This window comes from Megascapheus bottae, chromosome 3, assembly GCF_031878675.1.
Source record: "Megascapheus bottae isolate mThoBot1 chromosome 3, mThoBot2.hap1, whole genome shotgun sequence".
NCBI classification, from domain to species: Eukaryota; Metazoa; Chordata; class Mammalia; order Rodentia; family Geomyidae; genus Megascapheus; species Megascapheus bottae.
This window is the reverse complement of record NC_143511.1, coordinates 57,118,034-57,139,817: the sequence shown is the minus strand read 5'-3', so window position 1 is coordinate 57,139,817 and position 21,784 is coordinate 57,118,034. Positions and strand designations below refer to the sequence as shown.

Genomic DNA, 21,784 nt, shown 5'->3' with positions numbered 1-21,784 from the left:
TTTATATTATTGATATTATTATCAATTTTTTCTAGGTGTTAACCTTGGATTATCTTATCCTCATTTTAAAATATTTTCTTTTATTTTTCTGTCAGCATTGAAAGCTAGCAGTTTGAAAGTGTAGTTCTAAAGATGAAATACAACCTTAAAAATTAGTAAAATTGTTTTCTAATCTCATTCTGGCCTTTTAGTGTTATATTCTTTGTAAAGACATGAATAATTATTTCAAAACTTATAAGCTTAATTTTCAGTGTATGACAGTATTTACATAAAACATTTTCTCTTTTTAACCTCAAATTTACTAAACTTTTAAGAGAAATACCTTTCACATTTCAATAATTATACTATATTGCCTAATGTAAATGACATTACTATATCACTAACAAATTACTCCAAGGAATATATAGTCTATTTTCAATCAGAACGCAAGAGGCAAAGATTGTTCTCACCTTCAGGAGTGTTACTTTCCACAAGGTGATTCAGAATACATCTAGATATATTTATGTTGTAAAAGGAATAAAAAAAACTATTGAGCAATTCTTATCCCAGAGTATGATAAAATATTATCTCATTCCAAATTAAAATTGCTTGATTATTTCAGATGGGCAATTTTATCTGGACAATTACAAATGGCTTCTTCTAACAGGTCAATTAATTTAATTTTGGGTGAATGTGTTTTCTAAGGTCACTGCTTCTATTATGCAGGCAAATACATTTATATGCATTATGCTCAAAAGCAAGCATTGATAACATTTTTGAGGGTTTCCTTCTACACACACACACACACGCTGATCGACTTGTGAATTTTCCATGTTCCATGGATTAGAATTCTGTATATTCTCTTCAATAGTATCAGAAACAAATCGATTCCAATATAAATCTTCCAATCGTGCCTTAGTTTTCATCATTCACATATGTACTCATACAAATAAAATTTATACATTAATTCATATTGAAAGGCTTTTTGTTCCCTTTGAAGTGATGGAAATTAAAGCCATGAACAGATTATGGAACAATCTACCACTGAACAATTTCAACCATGAAACTATTGCAAAGAAGTCATAAACAGTCAGAAGTCTTCTACTGATGAAATAAAATTCACTTATGAGGTACACTGGTAGAAAAAAAGACTAAGTATAGTTACCAAACAATAAGGTTTATGAGGAAAAAAAAACTTGTGCAGCATGATCAAGAACAGAGGAATAAGATAGCTGGTAAACATGTTAATGAGAGATCAATTTCATTACTTTGATTTTATTTAAGAACAATTGAAGGTGAGAGGAACGTTTATTATTAAAGAAATATTCAGGGAAAGAGAGCATGTGGTATAGATATGCACAGAAAGGACATTTCAGTCCATAGTCCATCTACAGTCATCTTGTGACATCTTCCTATTTTTTTTAATTTAAATGAAATGAAATTCTATTATTATTATTATTATTATTATTATTATTATTATGTGTGTGTGTGTGTGTGTGTGTTCTGGGGCTTGAACTTAGGGCCAGGAGACTGTCTTTGACCTTTTGTGCGCCTGTCTACCACTCTACCATTTGAGCCACAGTCCTATTTCCAGCTGTTCTTGGCTTGTTTTTGTTTTGGTAGTTTATTGGTGATAGGAATGTCATGGGCTTTCCTGCCCAACCCGGCATTGAACTGCAATCCTCATATTTCAGCTTCCTGAGTTGCTTGGATTATATGTGGATCCTCTGGTACCTGGTATTTACTTTGGGCTCTTTTTATTCCTAAAACACAGTGTCATGTGTTTATTAAGTTCTTGTTGACATATATGGGTGTACATAAACAGAAAGAATCCTAAAGAATAGAAAAATTGTACCCGAATTCCTAGAACCCCAAAAAGACCATCAGAGGCCACAGTCAAAGCTAAAAAGCAAGGGTCATTTATTACGAGTCTAGACTCGGACCTCTGCGTACCCATAGCCGGCAATGCTAAGAGGTCCTGAACAAGGATTTTACATAGCTTTTATAGGGGAATTCCACAGTTAAAATCACCTGATTGGCTGTTTGGTAACTCAAACCACTGGTCGCTTTAAGATTAAACCAGTGTCTAACCACTGAGCATCAAGCTGTTGTCACCTGAGGTTCAAGTACATGGGCCCTGAGCAAGGGGGGAGGGGGTCATTCCCAGAACATGGGACAATCTTGGCACATTCCTCTCTTTCCCATGATACTTTTAGAGCCAATCTTGGATCTATCTCTGCATACCATAATCACACAAGGGCCTAAGGGTCCAGCTAAGGCAGAAAACAGGATTGTCAACCAAGGGGAAAAATTCCTTCACTTTGCTCCCTTTCCCATTTTAACACCATTGGGTGGAAATGCACAACTATGAGTATTTGCCCACACAGAGTCCCTGCCCAGATACTGCCCATAACTATTATTAGTTTTGGCAGCACAACTTAATTTTTAACGGGCTACTTTTGGTCCAATCAATCTTTCAAGTTGTTTCAGCCGAGGGTTCTAGGAGGTCTGGAAATGGGTCCACTGGCTTGGCATGGGTGTAATGGATCCAAGAAGCTACTCCATCTACCTTGAGGGCGGTGGGTGTTGTCAGGATGACCTGAAAGGGTCCTTTCCATTGTGGCTCCAGATTTTCTTGTCCGTGGCGTTTCACAGGTACCCAATCACCCAGTCTATAGTGATGAGGCACCAGAGGTGGTTCCGTCTTGTACAGGTCCCTCAACTTGGGCCAGATTTCTTGGTGAGCCCTTTGCAGTGCTTGGAGTGATAACAAAAGTTCAAAATCTCCATCCTCTTCTTTTTAAACCAGATTTTCTTTAAGATTGGGTATTATAGAGGGAGGTCTACGAAACATTATTTCATAGGGGGTAAGTCCTAGTTTAAAAGGAGAGTTTCCTCTAGCTGCCATCTTGCGTCCCTGCGTGTGTGCACCTAATCTCAGCTGGTCTGCCTGAGACCCTCTGAGTGTCAACCCTAGTCCCCTGCATGGCCCCATTTCCGCTCCGACAAGATGAAAGAAACTATCATGAACCAAGAAAAACTCGCCAAACTGCAGGCACAAGTGTGCATTGGTGGGAAAGGAACTGCTCGCAGAAAGAAGGTGGTTCATAGAACAGCTACAGCAGATGACAAAAAACTTCAGTTCTCCTTAAAGAAGTTAGGAGTGAACAATATCTCTGGTATTGAGGAGATGAATATGTTTACAAACTAAGGAACAGTGATCCACTTTAACAACCCTAAAGTTCAGGCATCTTTGGCAGCAAATACTTTCACCATTACAGGCCATGCTGAGACAAAGCAGCTGACAGAAATGCTTCCCAGCATCTTGAACCAGCTTGGTGCAGACAGTCTGACTAATTTAAGGAGACTGGCCAAAGCTCTGCCCAAACAATCTGTGGATGGAAAAGCAGCACTTGCTACTGGAGAGGATGATGATGATGATGAAGTTCCAGATCTTGTGGAGAATTTTGATGAAGTTTCTAAGAATGAGGCAGACTGAATGAGTCAACTTCTGAAGAAGATACAATTTGAAGAAGTTACAGGAGCTGCTATTTTATATTATGACTGCTTTTTAAAATTCTTTTGTTTATGAGTCTGATAAAATCTAGATCTCCTTAATATTTTTAAGCCCAAGCCTCTTGGACACTGCAGCTCTTTTCAGTTTTTGCTTATACACAATTCATTCTTTGCAGCTAATGAAGCTGATAAAGCCTGGGAATAAATGTTGAAACAGAGGTTAATAAAATTGTTTGCCTAGTAAAAAAAAATAAAAGGGGAATTTTGAACCCTGAACAGAGCATAGGGGAGAAGAACTACCCAGTTTGTGCCAGTCTCCATGGTCAATTTAGTTAGGGTCTCTTTTAATGTTCTATTCATTCTCTCTACCTGTCCTGAACTTTGGGTCTTATAGGCACAATGTAATTTCCAATCTGCCCCAAGTATGAAAGCCAGTCCCTGACTTACCTTCGAGACAAATGCAGGTCCATTGTCCAAACCTATCATTACTGGAAAGCCATACCTGGGTAAGGTGTCCTCTAGAATCTTCTTGGCCACTATCTGTGCAGTTTCCCTCGACCCATCCTGAGAATGTATCTACAAAAACTAGCAAATACTTACCATACTTCCCTGGTTTTACTTCAGTAAAGTCAACCTCCCAATAGGCTCCTGGCTTGTCCCCTTGCTGCCTTGCCCCTGAATTTTGCTGATTTCTCCCTACATTATTTAGCTGACATACTCTGCAACATGAGATAATCCGATCAATTTTGACGGCTGCCTCCTTAATTCATAGTCCAGTTTGTCTTATTAAGTCTTGCATTTTTCTGGCTCCCAGGTGAGTACTATTTTTTGTAGTACCTTCATCCCTAATTTTTCTGGGAGTACTATGTGACTCCTGGAATCTCTCCACCATCCATCGAGGATCTGTACCATAGGTCTCAATACATTGCAAGTCTTCCTCTGTATACCCTGGAATTGGTGATAAGACTCTGGGTCCTGGGTCTGGGAGCTGGAGGGCTAGAGCTGGAGTTGAAGATAAAGTAACCTCCTGGGCAGTCTGGTCAGCCAGATGATTACCCCTGGACACAAGATCTACAGGTTTCTGGTGTCCTAGGCATTGGTCCCAAAGAGCAGCTAGGAGTGCCAATATTTCCTCTTTATTTTTGATAGTCTTTCCAGTCTTTCCTTCTACTGTGAGGAAGCCCCTCTCTCTGTATATTGCCCCATGTATGTGGGCGGTGGCAAAGGCATACCAACTGTATGTATAAACTGTCAGTCTTTTATCCTTCCCAGTCTTAGAGCTTGGGTTAAAGCCACCAGTTCCGCTCTTTGTGCTGACGTTCCTGCAGGCAGGGACTCAGCCCAGATTACTTCAGTCTGAGACTCCTTGGTGCATAAAGCTGCTTCCATCAGTGAACCAGACAATCTCCGCATCTGGCAGAGGCTAATCTTGCAAATCCTCTCTTACTCCATGCACTTGGGCCAAAACCTCAGCACAGTCATGAAGTGGGGCTTCCAGGTCTGGATCCGGCAGTAGCGAGGCTGGGTTATGGGCAGTTGGAGGCTGGAAGAGAATTTGGGCATTACTGAGCCATCAGGCTGGGGGCTGTTTGAGAATGCCCTCAATGACTAACACGGAAGTTTTTTGTTGCCACTGGTCCGATGTGTTCTTTTTCTTTTTCGGGCATTCCCTAGCCCAGTGACCAAATTCTTTGCAGTAAGCATATTGATCTTTGCTCAAATCTCGACCTGAAGGCTTCAAAGATTGTGGGCCTCGTGAACCTCTTTGTGGTGATCTTCCCTGTTGAACTACAGCAGTCAGTGCTTTAGTCATTCTCTCTGTTGCTCTCAGCTGTTTCTCCTCTGGGGCATCCCTATTATTAAAAACTCTCTGAGCAATCCTGAGTAAATCTTGGATACTTTTTCCTTCTAGGTCCTCCAATTTCTGTAGCTTCCTCTTAATATCTGAAGCCGCCTGGTTAACAAAGAACATGACCACAGCTGGCTGATTTTCAGGGACCTTGGGGTCCATTGGGGTGTCTAAAGGCTTCCATCAGTCTCTCTAAATACTCAGAGGGAGTTTCCACTTTACCTTGAAGAACTGAATACACCTTAGCCAAATTAGTGGGCTTGTGAGCAGCAGCCCAGAGTCCCGCCATTAGAGTCTGGTGATATACCTTAGCCTTCCCCTACCTTCTGCTGTATTGTAGTCCCATTTATTCTAAATGCAAGAGTGCACCAAAAGTTTCAGATTTCTACAGACAGGTGACATTGATAAACAAATTCACATTTAAATCTTACTCTTGCAGGTGAGAACCAAGTTCAAAACTTTTTACAAGGTAATTTAGTTTGTTACAACTGCTGCCACGTGGGAGCAGCCATACCAGGCCTGAGACCCAGAAATACCTCACACATGACAGAAGTAGAAACCTTTAAGAACCCCCAAATTTTGATGGCATGCCTGGCAGCAGTCAGAGTGAGAAAGCTGGGGCTCTGAAAACTCTCAGAGGGCCCCTCCCCATGGAGACTTCCATTCTCTGGCAGCCGGCTGTTCAAGGCCATCCAACATCAAAGGTCGGCCACTGCGAATTACAAAGAGTAATTAGTTCGTCTTTACTCAAATCAAAACTCCTGCTTCTAACATCCTTAAAATTCATCGTTAGAAGAGTAAGCGGAGTAATAGTCTGTATCTGACCCATCTCGGAGGGAAATACCCAAATCAACAAACAACAGAAACAACATACGTATGCGCGCCCAGGCTGATAACCAGAAGGGAACTGTTAGACAGAGGGGCAGTGGCAACAAGGCTGTCCTAACAGCAGTTCCCCAACACAGCCTGGGTGGGACTATCAGACAGAGGGACGGCCATCCTAACAATAGCCCCCCCAGAAGGGCGCAGGGGACATCTCCCACTGGCCCAGTCAATAATCCTATAGCGCCTCTGCCAGGACTCTTTGTTGACCCAGATACAGAACCAATAGGCAACCCAGATTAACAGATTATCAGATAAAACATACACAGAGACAAACGAAGCCGGCCTATTTACTGCGGTGTTTCCACAACCCGTTGACTAGGTGTCTGAGTGGGCTTGGGGGTTCCCAGCCAATGCACCAAATGTTGAACCCAAATTCCTAGAACCCCCAAAAGACCATCAGAGGCCACAGTCAAAGCTAAAAAGCAAGGGTCGTTTATTACGAGTCTAGACTCGGACCTCCACGTACCCGTAGCTGGCAACACTAAGAGGCCCTGAACAAGGATTTTACACAGCTTTTATAGGGGAATTCCATAGTTAAAATCACCTGATTGGCTGTTTGGTAACTCAAACCACTGGTCACTTTAAGATTAATCAGAGTTCAGGTGTCTAACCACTGAGCATCAAGCTGTTGCCACCTGAGGTTCAAGTACATGGGCCCTGAGCAAGGGGGGGAGGGGGTCATTCCCAGAACATGGGACAATCTTGGCACAACAAAATGTCCAGAGAAAAACACAAGTGAGATTTTCTCTAGGTCCACAAATCATATTTGCCAGGATTCATACTCTAGGAATACCCTGTGTCTTTCAGGAGGCTGCAAATCATTTCGTAAGCCTGGGTGGAGAGGGAGATGTGGGTAGTGAGAGAGTGCAAAACCATCTTAGCAGTTCACTACTGGCAGTTAACAGCTTGGCCTTTGTGTTCCCAGCTAAACACAAACAACTCTGTCACAGTGTAATCAATATCTGGGCCAGGCCACTCTGTGACCACAGTTGAGTAAGACAGAGAAAGGACATCTTTCAACCACAAAAGTAACGTGGCATTTCTTCTGCAGGGAATAGTGAGTGACCACTGTTTCTTTAGCAGTGACAATTCTAGCCTTGCTTTGAAATCCTCCCCTCCTTGATAAAAGAAAAAAAAATTGAAGACTCTGTGCCACTGCTTTGCCCCAGCTATCTGCTGGCAGCCTCCTCAGAGTTGGGTACATTTCTTTAGATTTTCCTTAGAATACTTCTATAAAAGTTCAGATAATATATAAAGACTTTTCTAACAGCTTTATTTTAGAAAAAGCATATTTTATCAAAAAAGTGATATACAGAGGGGTTAGTTATATCAGGTAATGAGTACATTTCCTTTTGAACAGTGTCACCCCTCAGTTTTCTCCCCAATTTTTTCCTCTCCTGACCTCACTCCACCCAAGTTGTATAGTTCATTTCCAACAGTGTCTAGTGAATATCACTGAGGAATTCCTTTGTTCCAGGAATGGCTTTTTGCAGGAGGCAATTCACTGTTTCTCTTGGTACAAGAAACTAAACAGACTCATATTTACTTTCTATAGGTTACAAGGCATGCAAAAACACTACACTTATAAAGAAGCACCCAGCTGAGAAGATTCAATCCATCGTCATGTGGTCCCATCAGTTTGGAGTTAGTGATAGGGAATATGTGGCTGAGTGAAGTTGCTCACACCATGGTTAAGATACCAAAGAGACAGAAAGGTCTGGAGTCTCAATTTCCCTTTCTCTATGTCTTCACACTCTCATTCAACTTTGCATTTGGTGTTCTTGCCACTTTTCAATGCTACTCTTATTAATAAGCTTTTATTTCATGGACCTGAGGGACTTCTGCAGTAACTGGCTAGAAGGCAGCAGATAATGGCAGGTCATTAGGTTTCAGTGAGATCATGAAGACCCTAATCTTCATACTACCAGTGACAATGACAAGGAAATGACACTTGATGTTATGAGTTGTGGCTGGCCATACAACAGAATTGTTTAAAACAAGAAGACATCCTGGAGTCTGGAAATACTGAAAGGAGATACTTTGCAGGGGAGGAATGTTTTTGCAGACTAGCTATGAGGTGATGAGGACCAAGATAAAGAACTGCTCATGCTAATACAGGGAAGCAGAGAGCATAGGCACAGGGCTTGGTAGGTGAACACAGCAATGCCAGCCGCTGAAAAGCAATGTGGAAGGAAGGGATTTGGGGGAGACTATGTGATGGACTGGGTGGCAGTTGTTTGTGAGAATACTGTTTCATAGTCTAGAATACAATTTGATCTATTCATCTGAAAGTGACCAGGCATGTTTGGAATCGGAATATTGATTTGATTGCCTTCAGCAGCAGGATGACATGGTGTGTGTGTGTGTGTGTGTGTGTGTGTGTGTGTGTGTGTGTATTGTGGGACTTAAACTCAGGGCCTGGGTGCTGTCCCTGAGCTCTTTTGGTCAGTGCTAGCATTCTACTGCTGTGAGCCACAGCTCCATTTCCAGTTTTTGGGTGGGTAATTGAAGATAAGAACCTCATGGGGACTTTTCTTCCCAGGTTGTCTTTGAATCACCATCCATAGACTCAGCCCACTAAGTAGCTGGGATTACAGGTATGAGCCACCATTGCCCAGTGTACAGCCATTGCATTCTTATGTGGTAGTTAGAGATAGGCAGCACTGAATGAACCCTAATGGCTCTGCTATTTCTAGTACATGTTACCTCCTTTTAGCAACTTACTAATTGGTGTATTCAACGGTAAAACATAAAATGAAGTTGAATAAGATACTGGGACCTGCTCTAACAGAGTGAGTTAATTAAATTCATAACACAGGTAGTAGTAGACACTCTGTTCTGTTTCTGGGTTCAGGTAAGAAATACCCTTGGGACAGAACAGCTCAGGTCCAGTAAAGCCATGATAACGGCAGAGATCAGATGAATAAATATTTGAATGGAGAATTTCCCTATGAACTTTCCCTTTTGCTTTCTACAGGAGACTTTACACATGTGAATGGGAAATAATTGGTAAATGCTTATAAGTAGCTGTAGACTACTTGATTTAGAGATTAAGAGATTAATTGACCATATACCCACTACTCAAGAGTTTTAGTAATTATTAATTTTTATATTCATTTCACTTCAAAGAAATTTTCAGGGTGAGGGCTTGAAGGGGACATAGAAACCTTGAAAATAAAAATTCTTAACATATGCTAAGTCAAAGCTATTATACGGAAGTTCCCTGTTTTTTCTATTCAAGTAGCTGTAGATTGTAAGAATCTGTTCCCTCTCTCCCAATCTCCCTCTCTTTCTCCTTTCCTTCCCTTCTTCCCTCCCTCCCTTCCTTCCTTCTTTCCTTCCTTCCTTCCTTCCTTTTTTTTCTTTCTATCTTTTTCCTTCTTTTTTCTTTTTTTCTTTTTTAATTTTCTGTCAGTTGTGGGGCCTGAACTCAGCCTGGGTGTTGTTTCTGAGCTCTTCAGCTCAAGGTTACTACCCTGTTTCCTGAGCTGTAGTGCCACTTCAGGTTTTCTAGTGGTTAATTGGAGATAAGAGTCCCAAGGACTTTAGTGCCCGGACTGACTTTGAACCCAGATCCTCAGATCTCAGTCTCCTGATTATCTAGGATTACAGGCTTGTGCCACCACACTCAGCTTATTTTTCTTTCTTTCATTGTGCTGAGAACCTTAGACAAGCTAGGCAAACCTTCCACCGTTGAGTTATCCCCAACCCCTTGTTTGTTTAGTACAAACAATGCTATGTTGTCTTATTAAATTGTCATTATAATTTCATGAGTTTGTTAGCAATTTTATCCTGATATTATTGAGGCCTAGACACATGGTCAGGAAATGCAATATTTTAATAAAAGATAATTCTTTCTGCTAAAAATAGTTCCCAGACTGTGATGATGCGAATGTCATCAATCTATTCAGTCTACAGCTCTTACTACTACATATCATAGCTTATACTTCTTGTTAGTTGCAAACTGTGACTACTATCTTTCAAATTTTATAGCAGATATGTGCATAGATATTTTTAGCCAGTCCTAGAATTGGAACTCAGGGCCTGGACACTATCCTTCAGCTTTCTCAAGGCTAGTGCTCTACCACTTGAGCCCCAGAACAACAATATACTAAACAGTGCTTTTGTTATCTTTTGTAATTACTCTCCTTCTCAGGCAGGTTCTTTAAATGACAGTAAACTCTAATGTGGGTATATTTACCTTTGCATTTTCTGTTGTTTGTTTATTCAACATGATATTTTCTCTTTTGTCTATTAATCCATACCTGCTTACCTTACGTCAAATCTGAAAGCTTATTGACAAAGTGGATATCAGTGTAAAACTGCATTGGTCTTCGAAGTAAAGCTGGTAAAGAACTGTTAATAGGGAGGAGGCCTGAACATTGGCAGTTTTTCCAATGATTTTATGTCTTTTGTGTACAGGTGGTTTGACAACTACAGCTAAACAGAGAGATAAGAACATCACACCAAAATTGTTTTATTTCCACTAAAATTGCAAATAATATATTATCACACCACATGCCTAAGAAATTTTTGGTAGCACATAATTAGTATATTAGTATAATCATACATATAAAACTCATATGAAAAAATACATTTTCATTTAAGAAATGATTCAAGTGTTAGAATTCATAAACATAAAATAGCACTGGAAAGATAAAAAATTTATAGCCATAAACACAGAGGATGAAGGTGCTTATATGAATGAGGGATGAAAGGGAAAGATATTTCTCATCATCTCATCATAAAGATGTAAAGGTTGGTATTGTTATTTTTACATAGTCACAACAACCCCAAGAGGAAAACAATCAAATAAACCAACCAAAGGTATAAAAACTTAGCTTCTCAGTATCTCCAAAGAAGGAAGATTGTATAATTATTCCTGATTAGATAAGGATACCAAAAAGAATAAGAAGACAAAAATAGGAAATCACAGAAGCAGAAAAATACCACAGTAAAAACATATTATATTGGTGGAAAGAAACTGAAAAGGAAGACATATATTTGGGGGGATATAAACAAATTTCATATGCTTTCTGAGGCAGCCGGTTTCTACCTACATAATTTTAATTTCCTCCTTTTTAAGTGGCAGGTAGTTCTTTTTCAATGTTTAAATGAAAGGACTTCTTAGTCTCTTTTGTGTCTACCAATGACTTGTTAAGTAGGAAGCAAAGGAGGAGTAATGGAGAGGGTGTTTTGGATCAAAATAAATCATATGTGTGTATGTAAATTTTATATGAAACTCCCTTATAAAAATGAGTTATGCAGATTTTTTGAAGTTCCAGAAAGAGACAATTGAGAAATGGAAGGGAGAAAATTAGAAAACAAATTTTAGAAGTTTTTGAAGACCTTAGAATATGTGCTTCCAGAATGAAAGCACATATTGTTTAGAAAGTGGATGAAAATACTGGAACATGAAAGAACCTGGTTCATGAGGAAATTCGCAAAGATTGCAGAAAGGGATTAAGACAAGAGATCAAGGAAGAAAAATTAGAATCGAAATGGCATTTAATGCCTCCAAAATGCATTCTAGAAACTGGAAGAGAGTGAAAAATTCTGTAAACATTAAGTGACTGTCAGGTAGATTTCTCCATTTGACCAAACAATTTTAAGGGGAGATGAGGGTCATTGTAAAATGAGTGGGTTTCCTCCATTACGCCATTTTTCAAGGACTTTGTTGAAGGAGAGTCTTCCAAACCACCATATGGGACTAATAAAGTGACATGTGTTATAAACCTGAACATTGTGAATGAAAGAGTGTGTGATGACAGTTTTGCCATGTGTTTGGAGATACAGCAGTCTGCATGTGAACCAAAGTAGAGAAGTACCACCAAGAGAAAAAAAGTGACAAGGGCTGTTTGGTTTCTTATAAAACTCTTGCAGTGTCAATATAACATATCCACAAATAACTCTAAATAGCAAGAAGGAATCACAGATACACTAGGTCTCCTTGGCACAGGCCAAAAATTTCTTAATAAAGACCCAGAAACACAACAAATTAATGAAAGCTTGGACAAATGGGACTGCATTAAACTGCAGCGCTTCTGTATGGCAAAGGACATAGCTAGCAGGCTAAATAGAAAGCCCACAGAATGGGAGATCTTCACTAACCATACAGCAGACAAAGGCCTCATATCTAAACTACATCAACAGGTCCAAAAATTGAATCACTCCAAAACTAATCTTCAAAGAAACAACCATCCCATTAAAAAATAGGCCAACCTCAGTTGATGAGTGGATCAACAAGATGTGGTATTTATACACAATGGAATTCCATGCTGCAGTCAGAAAGAACAATGTTGCCCCATTTGTAAGGAAATGGAAAGACTTAGAAAAAAATCATATTAAGTGAAGTAAGCCAGACTCAAAGGAACATAGGCTCAATGGTTTCCCTCATTTATCGTAATCAGTAGATACCTTGGGCTCTCCTAGCAGAGATTTACAATAGAATAAAGCCTGGATACATAAGGCCATATAATATGACGATAATTGAAAGGACCTCCAAGATATAGAAACAAAAGTCATAAAATGAGTGATTGTTGTCCTTAATGTATTATGTTATCACTCATCTCTTTTGCTGTCCTTGGCTATCTCATATTGTTACAGTATTAAACTTTGGTATCTGATATATTGTATATATGTGTATTTGGTTATTTGAATCAGATAGGGAAGGGAGAAAACCAGATGTGGGGCAGGGGTAGAGGGAAGGAAATGGGGACCAAGACATGAGAAAGCGTATTAATGTATGTGAGTAATTTACCATCTATCTGGTGAATATAATGTAACCCTTATATTAATTACAATAAAAATATATGAAAAATAAGCCACAGACTTAAAGACTTCTCTGAAGAAGAAATGAGAATGGCCTATAGACACATGAAGAAATGCTCCACATCTTTGTCCATAAAAGAAATGCAAATCAACAACTCTGAGATTCCACCTCACTCCAGTTGGAATGGCCATGATCCAGAAATCTATTAACAACAGATGCTGGTGGGTATGAGGCCAGCAAGGATCACTACTACACTGTTGGTGGGAGTGTAAACTCATTCAACCACTATGACAGTTCTTCAAAAGACTAAGCATAGAGATTCCCTATGACCCAGCAATTCCACTACTTGGCATTTACGCATTGGTCCAGAAACAAGGACGTCCTAAAGCCACTAGGACAATCAATGATGTTCATTGCAGCACTATTTACCATAGCAAAGATATGAAACCAACTCAGATGCCCCTCAGTAATGATGGGATCAAGAAGATGTGGTACTTATACACAATGGAATTCTATGCTGCCATCAGAAAGAACCACATCACCCCATTTGTAAGGAAATGGAAAGACTTGGAAAACATCATATTAAGGGAAGTAAACCAGACCCAAAGGAGTATAGGCTCAATGGTTTCCCTCATTTTTAATAATTAGTACAAGCCTTAGACTCTCCTAGCAGAGGATTACAATAGCTCAAAACCTAGATACATGGTATTGGAAATATAAACATAACTACATAGACATAAAACCTATGACTCTATAGACATAATATTTTATTTCATAAATTAATATGTATCTATGATATACAAAACCTTAGCTTAATTTTGATTATGTTCTAAGAACTAAGTACCAGTGATTGTATATAGAAATTCTCTTCTTGAACACTCCTTTTTTAAACATGTCATTTGAAATATGATGTAAAAATCAATGTTAATAAATTATTTAATAAAAATAATCAAAAAAAGAAAAAAAGAAAAGCAATTATGAATTGGAAATAAGCTTTGGATAGCACTCTGAATACATGCTCCTAATGTGTTTTTTTTTGTTTCATTTTGTTTTTAGAGAGAGCTATATTGAAGTTTTTAAGAAATATTTCTATTCACATGTATTCATATGGTGGAAAGGGTATGAGTAATTTTTCTATCAAATTATTGCAGAAACATGACTTCTTAACATTATTGGATGGATTTTAGAATTTAACAAAATGAACAAAAGTAATCAATGAGACACTAAGAAGCCAAGAGACCAGTTATTACAACATTGTTGAGAGACAGACTGACAAAGAAAAGTGAACACAGAAGTTCTCATACACTGATGCATATCAGGAAGGGGTGATCTGTATTCTTGGAGAGAAGCAATTATAAGGACTCGGGTAGCCTTGTGCCATGTCATGTTCTTGTTCTGTTCTTTGTGTGACCCATACCATTAAAGGAGAACCCTTGAGCCTACTGAATGACTGTTTCTAAGAAATTGAAGATGTATGAAAACTGCTGCAGACAACATGCAACTTTATTGGAACAAGAGGCTTCTAATGAAAGGCAATAGGGAAAACAACCTATTGTATTGCCAAGGCTGAAAAATGTAAGACAAATGCAAATTGAAGGAAGATACCTGTGATGAAGAATCAGTATGCAAGTAATTGGTTCCATTTGATTTCCTATTATAGTCTACAAGGCCACTGTTTCTTTTGAAAGTAAAAGGGTAAAGTGAAATGCAAGAATATATAAGTTATGTAAATTAGACAAGATATAAAATATCTTTAATAGCTTGGCTTGTTTGTATATTAATGACCTCATACCTTGACTGGCTAAGAGTGAGCGTTGGATATTGCATGGATATTTAATATATTTCTTATGAATGAAAGCACAAATTTATGTACTTTTTTACTCTGCTTGTCTTTGAAGCAACTTAAATAATTATTGTTGTTTTGTTTATTTTATCTTATTCTGCAATTTAAAAATTTTAATTTTATTTACACAGATTGTATATACATGTATAACATATTTAAGTATGTATTTGTTCAAGAGGCAGATTTGGTTTAGTAGAAAATGTAGGTGTTTTGAAACCATATAGGTTTTTGTTGGATGTGTGTTTGAACTTAAGTCATACCTGGAACTCAGGTTTTATGTTCTTTTCCAGATAGGGTTTCTAGTTTCTCCCTGGCTGGTCTGTACTGAATTCTTTCTTTCTACAGTTTTCATCATCGCTGTGCTCACAGATGGATGTGCTGCTATATCCACCTTAGAGGTAGAGATGGTGAGTTCCCATTAATTTTTGCCCTAAGCTGATCTTGAATTGAGATCTTCTCTATTTCTACCTCCCTAGCAGACTAACTGAACTGTAAACCATGTTCCATCACATCCAGTTAAAATCTTGTTGATTTGGGGAGGCTTTCCCTGTTTTCATGTTTGAGTGTGCACTATGGATGCCCTCTCTTTCTGTCCTTGTATGTCTGAGAATACTTTTCAGTTGAAATGAAGTAATCAATGCAAGACAGATTATCTTACTAAAATAAGAAAGTAAAAAATAAAACCTTACTATCTGATTTATTTCATTGAATTGAATTGAATTATTGTTCATCTATCTTCCAGGGCTCAACATTTTGAAGAATGACTTGGTAAAGAATCTAATTCTTTTCCGTCTTATACATAATCTATATACATCAGTTTAATATAACTGTCATGATGAAGCACAGATGGGTTAAAGTTATATATGTAAGGTAGTGAGAACTTCTCTTATTGAACATTGTTACCTCTCCCAAGTATTTCTCCCACTTTCATTTTTGAAATACAATGGAAACGTAATACCAAAAAGTCATATTGAAAGAATTAAGTTATATTTTGTTGCCATTTTATGTAATCGGAGATATTTATAATGGTATGGTTTGCATGGCTTTGCTCACTTGTGGTAACTACAATGTACCTGTAAATCTACTGATAGACTGGATAGTAAAAACCATACATAAAATTATACTGGGACATGCTAAATTATACAGATCTCTAGGCATTTACCCAGAGACTAAAGGAGATACTTTCAGGAAATGATCACAAAGGCCCCCAGTAGCTATGTGCATCTGATCCTATAAAATAGCATCTATTGAATCCAGACAGCAGAAAATGGAAAGAAGAGGGTTTTATATTTGTTGCCAATTTTTTTCTTTTCCTTTTGTCTTGTTTGTTCATTTATCTGTCTTTGGGAGGGTAAGGTGGGTGAGAAATGATGTGGCAAATGATGTGACCAAATGCATCAGTGATACTAGACACCATGTTGAAAAGGAACTCTCTTAACTTGTGAGTGGGGATGGAAGGGAAAAACTGGGAGAGCGGAGGTAAGGGAAGTCATTGTTCAAAAAGAAATGTACTCTTTACATTATATTTACTTATTATTATATGAGAGCAGGAGCTAAGTTCACTTATAGAAGGTCTGAGTAGAGGGGATGAGGGGATGCCTCACCCCCTGGCTAACAATGCTCTGGTGATATTGTACAGCAGATCAGCTGTACTTTGCTTTTGTGATATCTAGAGAGCTCCATGATGGAGCACTCGGGTTGGATTTTTATAATGGCAACTTCATCATTCGAGGGAAAGACTCAAAGGGAACTAAGAACAAATTCTTTTTCCCAAGTAGTTTTAACTTATTTCAAGGGTAAATTTATGCTGGTGCCTTCTCATTTATTTCTTTGCTTTCTTTAACGTGTAAGTCATCTTTTCTTCCCAGCTGCAGCCTCTGATCATCTCAGACCCGGTACCAGAGTCATGGAAAACAGTGTGACACAGCCTGCTTCACTCTCTTTACATCCTTAAACCTTTAAGTCACACTCTCTTGGACAATATCTCATGATTCTCTTCCCTGAGTCTTAACAAAGACAGATGTAAATAGGTATCCATCCTCAATGTGATATTTCCCTTGATCAATACTAGCTTTTTATGGGGGTTAGTATACTCATTCCTTAGTATAAATGAAAAGATGGTGTCAGTACTCATTTTGCAAAAGTAAATGAATACCATTATTTTGTTGTCCTATGGTACTGGACTTTGCTCCTTAGTTCTCATCATTGATAGATACCTGCACCCAAACATCTGTGTTCCTTCCTGAAGATTCTAGAGATTAGAACTGCTTATTCTAAAAAGAAAAAAAAAGGTTTCTGTTATCAACTTTCTGATTGTCTGACTGTTTCCTCCTATTTGTCCAAAGAACTAAGCAAGGAACTTTGTTAGAGATCATTGATACTCTATGCAGGTTGACAGAGATTTATTCATTGTTTCTTCAAACTATCAATTCTGGAGTAGTAAGTCAATTTTTATGAGTGCAGACTCTCTTCAGGCAAATCTCATCAAGGAGAGGAATAATACAAACATGCCTTTTACCTTCCGATGCTCAGGTGTTTTCTGAATTGACAGAAAGCTTAAAATTTACAAATGTTTTTGTACCTACACAAAACTCTTTTTTTGTCAATCCCAGAGCTTGGACTCAGGGCCTGAGCATTGTCCTTGGGCTTTTCCAAGGCCTACCTAGTGCTCTATCATTTGAGTCACAGCACCACTTCTGGATTTTTCTATGTATGTGGAACCAAGGAATCAAACCCTGCATGCTAGGCAAGCACTAGGCCAAACTCCTGGCCCCAAAACTCTTCTTTTTTTACTTCTCATAGTTTGGAGAGTTCTTTGTACTCTTGGCAGGTGTTGAGAAGACTAGGGAATCTGTTATATGACATTTCTTTCTGGAGAAATGGTTAATCTGTCTGGAAGACAGAACATATTTCAGATAAATACTTTGCATCTTGACTGGTGTCCATAAATCATAGGAATTAGAAAGTCTTGAATACATAATATAAAATGAATAGTCAACTGATAAAGTCAATGAAAAGCTTTCTTGTTAGAGGAAAAAAATCTATTTATTTATTTAAACAAGAGTCTGAACAAACCATGAATATAAGCGCCAAGATTGAATGACCATTTTCATATAAATAAAAAAATTATATTTTGGAATACCTAAAATAAACTTTCTTCCCTTTACAACATACAAATCTTTGCACATTCTCTTTATTCTTTATTAGCAGAGTAACAAAACACAATTAAAATTAATTATGTATGAGTAATTATCTCTGTTATTCCAATAAATGTAAGACCAGAGGAATGTTCTGTTTCAAGACTAAGACCAGAATATTTTGCTTCTAAGTAGTTAAGCCCTGAAGAATTGATGTTGTCATTTAAATATTTTCACAAAAAAGAAAAGCCAATAAAAATGTAATTTGTTATATTCAGAGCATACTTTAATCCTGGCAATATGTAGTTCAATTAGAATTAATGAAGGTTACCTTAGACTCAAATACTACAAAGGATTAAAGAGAATCAAAATAGATATATTCTGATGTCACATTTCTAAGAGCTATGATTTATAAAGTCAACAGGAATACTTATTAATAAGTACTGAACTGTTTCATCATGGCCACTTTCAAGATTCGATTCTTCCTATAAACCTCTGGTGTAGCATTTATATAGAGTGAACCACCATTTGCGTGTTAGATTTAGTTTTCCACATTCTTATAAAACAAGCTGATTTACTTTTCACATAATCCTTTTCTTGTATAACAACACATAGTATTAAAAAATCTTCTGTGGATTTTTGGCTCACAGAACAAACCTGGCTTGTACATTTATTTGCCAGAATAAGTTACCTTTGAAAAATGTGAACCAGCGGTCCTAGGTTAATATTTTTCAGTTCCCGGATGACATACCTGCAAATTCTTGTGGCTTTCCCCTTACCACAAATCTGCCTAATATGCACTCTTCAAAACTCTGTTGGCATCTCATGAATCCACAGACTTAGACACTATTCCATGTTTCCAGGAATTCATCAAACTTTGCATTTATTACTTTAGCGTGTTTCAGAGCTGCATCTTGTACTGAATGACAAATTCTCCTTTCTTTTTCCTAGAAGCACCAGAGGAATGATTCATTATCACTGATGTCCCAGGCAATAGCGCTACAAAACTCACACCTGAGCAGAGTTATGACAATGTGATATTTTCTCCTTAAAGCACCATGTAGCTTTCACTTAGGAACATAAGACTGCATCTTGTCAATATTTGGGGACCATTGTAAACAGCAAGCTCACCAACCAAAAACAAAAACAAATGTGAAAATCACAGGACTGAGCAGACTGTGAATATGATGCTTGTGTCCAGCCTTCACAATCTGGCTTTCCAAAAAAAAAAGGCAGACAGAATGTCACCTTGTCAACCCCAGACAGGACTATGTGGACAGAGCAGCCCACATTATTGTCTACTATGCCCAGAATCACAGAAATCTGCAGGATCTTCAAATGCATTTAGTGACTAGACTTCATGAATAATGGAATACACTCATTGCAGGAATGATAAAGATCCAGTTGAAGGGGAAATTTTGTGTGATGTGCTTAGCTGTGGAAAAAGTCAAGTTTACATAGTACTCTCTGCTGCAGGTGGGCCTTCTCTTTGTGTGGCTTTTCTTATTACAATACAGTGATCAATAAAGTATCATTACCCACTGTGTTGTCACCTAAGTTCATTTAAACAAAGTTGTACGTTTAGACCAATTAAGAATAACTGATCATTTTACCTCATCATTTCTATTTTATTTAGATTTTTTTCCCTTGATGTTTTTCTTCGTATGGGGATTCAAGTCTCTGACCTGAACAATGTTATAATACTAGCTGTGGGTTTGTGGTACACAGCCTTTATTATACTGAGGAATGTTCCATGGATTCCTAGTTTCTCCAGAGCTTTTAGCATAAAGGGGTGTTGGAGCTTGTCAAATGTCTTTTCTGCATCTATTGAGACAATCATGTGATTTTTGTCTTTACTCCTGTTGATGTGTTGAATTATATTGATTTGTGTATGTTGAACCAGCTTTGCATTCCTGTGATGAATCCTGTTTGATCATAGTGTACAATTTTTTGGTTAAGTTTTGTAGACGGTTGGCCAGTATTTTGTTGAGAAGTTTTGCAACAATGTTCATCAAAGAAATGGGTCTAAAGTACTCTTTCTTTGATGAATCTCTGGTTTGGGGCTAAGGGTTATACTGGCATCATTGAATGAGTTTGGTAAAGTGCCTTCATTTTCAATTTCATTGAAGACCTTGAGGAGTATTGGTTTGAGCTCTGTTTTGAAGAGTTTATAGAATTCAGCTGTGAATCCATGTGGCCCTGGGCTTTTCTTAGGTGGAATGTCTTTTATTTCCATTTCTATTTCAGTGCTTGAAATAGGCCTGTTTAGTTGGGTTAGGTCTTCTTGGTTCAGTGTGGGTATGTTAATATTGGCTAGAAATTCATCCATTTCTTCTAGATCCTCAAATTTGTTGGTGCAAAGGTTTGAGAAGAATTCCCTCATGATGCTCTGGATCTTGGTAATTTCTTTCCTGCTATTACCATTTTTGTCTGTGATTTTGTTTATTTTAGTATGCTCCCTTCTTTTTTGGTAAGATTTGCTAAGGGTCTGTCAATTTTGTTAATTTTTTCAAAGAACCAACTCCTTGTTTTGTTGATTCTTTCTGTAGTTTTTTTGGACTCCAATTCATTTAATTCTGCTTTGATTTTAATAATTTGCTTCCTTCTAGTGGATTGGGGTTGGTTTGTTGCTCTTCTTCCGGGCACTGAAGGTGACACGTTAAATTGTTGGTTTGTGATTTTTCCAATTTGTTATTGTAGGCACTCAGAGCTATAAATTTTCCTCTGAATACTGCCTTTGCTGTGTTCCAAAGGAGCTGGTATTTTGTGTGCTCTTTTTGTTGAATTTCATAAACTGTTGGATTTCTGTTCTGATCTCTTTGATGACCCATTGTTGATTCAACAGTGCATTTTTCAATCTCCATGAGTTACAGGATTTTCGTTGGTGGAGTTGTGTGTTCAGTTCCAGTTTGATGCCCTTGTCTTCTGAGAGAGTGCAGGGAATGATTTCAGTGTTTCTGAATCGGCTCAGGTTTGTTTTATGCCCTAAAATGTGGTCTATTTTGGAAAATGTTCCATGTGCTGCTGAAAAAAAATGTATATTGTGTTGTTGCTGGGTGGAATATTCTGCAGATGTCTGTTAGATCTAGTTTGTCTATACAATTGTTCAATTCTAGGGTTTCTCTGTTGAGTTTTTGCCTTGTTGATCTGTCCATAGGTGCGAGTGGTGTATTAAAGTCACCAACAATCACTGTGTTTTGATCTATGTATGGTTTCAAAGAATGTAAAGTTTGCTTGATGAAGTTGGGCTCTGGGATTGGGTGTGTAGATATTTAGGATGCTTATGTCCTTCTGGAGGAGAGATCCCTTTATTAGTATGTAGTAACCTTCTTTGTCTTTTCTCACTAATTTTAGTTTGAAGTCTATTTTATCTGATATGAGGATGGCAACTTCAGCTTGTTTATGGGGACCGTTAGCTTGATAGAGTTTATTTCAACCTCTCATTTTCAAAAGGTGTTTGTTTTTTTGGGTAAGATATGTCTCTTGAAGACAGCAGAACGATGGATCCTGTTTTTTAATCCAACTAGATAATCTATACCATTTAATTGGAAACTTAAGTCCATTTATATTGAGAATCAGGATTGAGAAATATTTATTAGTTCCTGCCATTTTTACAAGCTTTCATTCGGGCCTATGTCTTGATAGTTTTTGTGGTACTTAGATGTTATGAGTTTTAGGTGCCATGTCTTTCTCTGTATTACGTTTGTGTTGGTTTTCTGTGTAGAACATCTTTGAGAATTTTCTGTAATGTTGGTTTTGTTGCTACATAATGTTGCAGCTTTTCCCTGGAATGGAATGTTTTT

The 21,784-nt window shown here is 37.9% G+C and overlaps 1 pseudogene; it reads left to right on the top strand.

Annotated features, from left to right (window-relative positions):
• Positions 1–2,972: 2,972 nt before the first annotated feature.
• LOC150065521 (transcription factor BTF3 pseudogene) lies at positions 2,973–3,751 on the top strand (annotated as a pseudogene).
• The last annotated feature ends 18,033 nt before the right edge of the window (positions 3,752–21,784 follow it).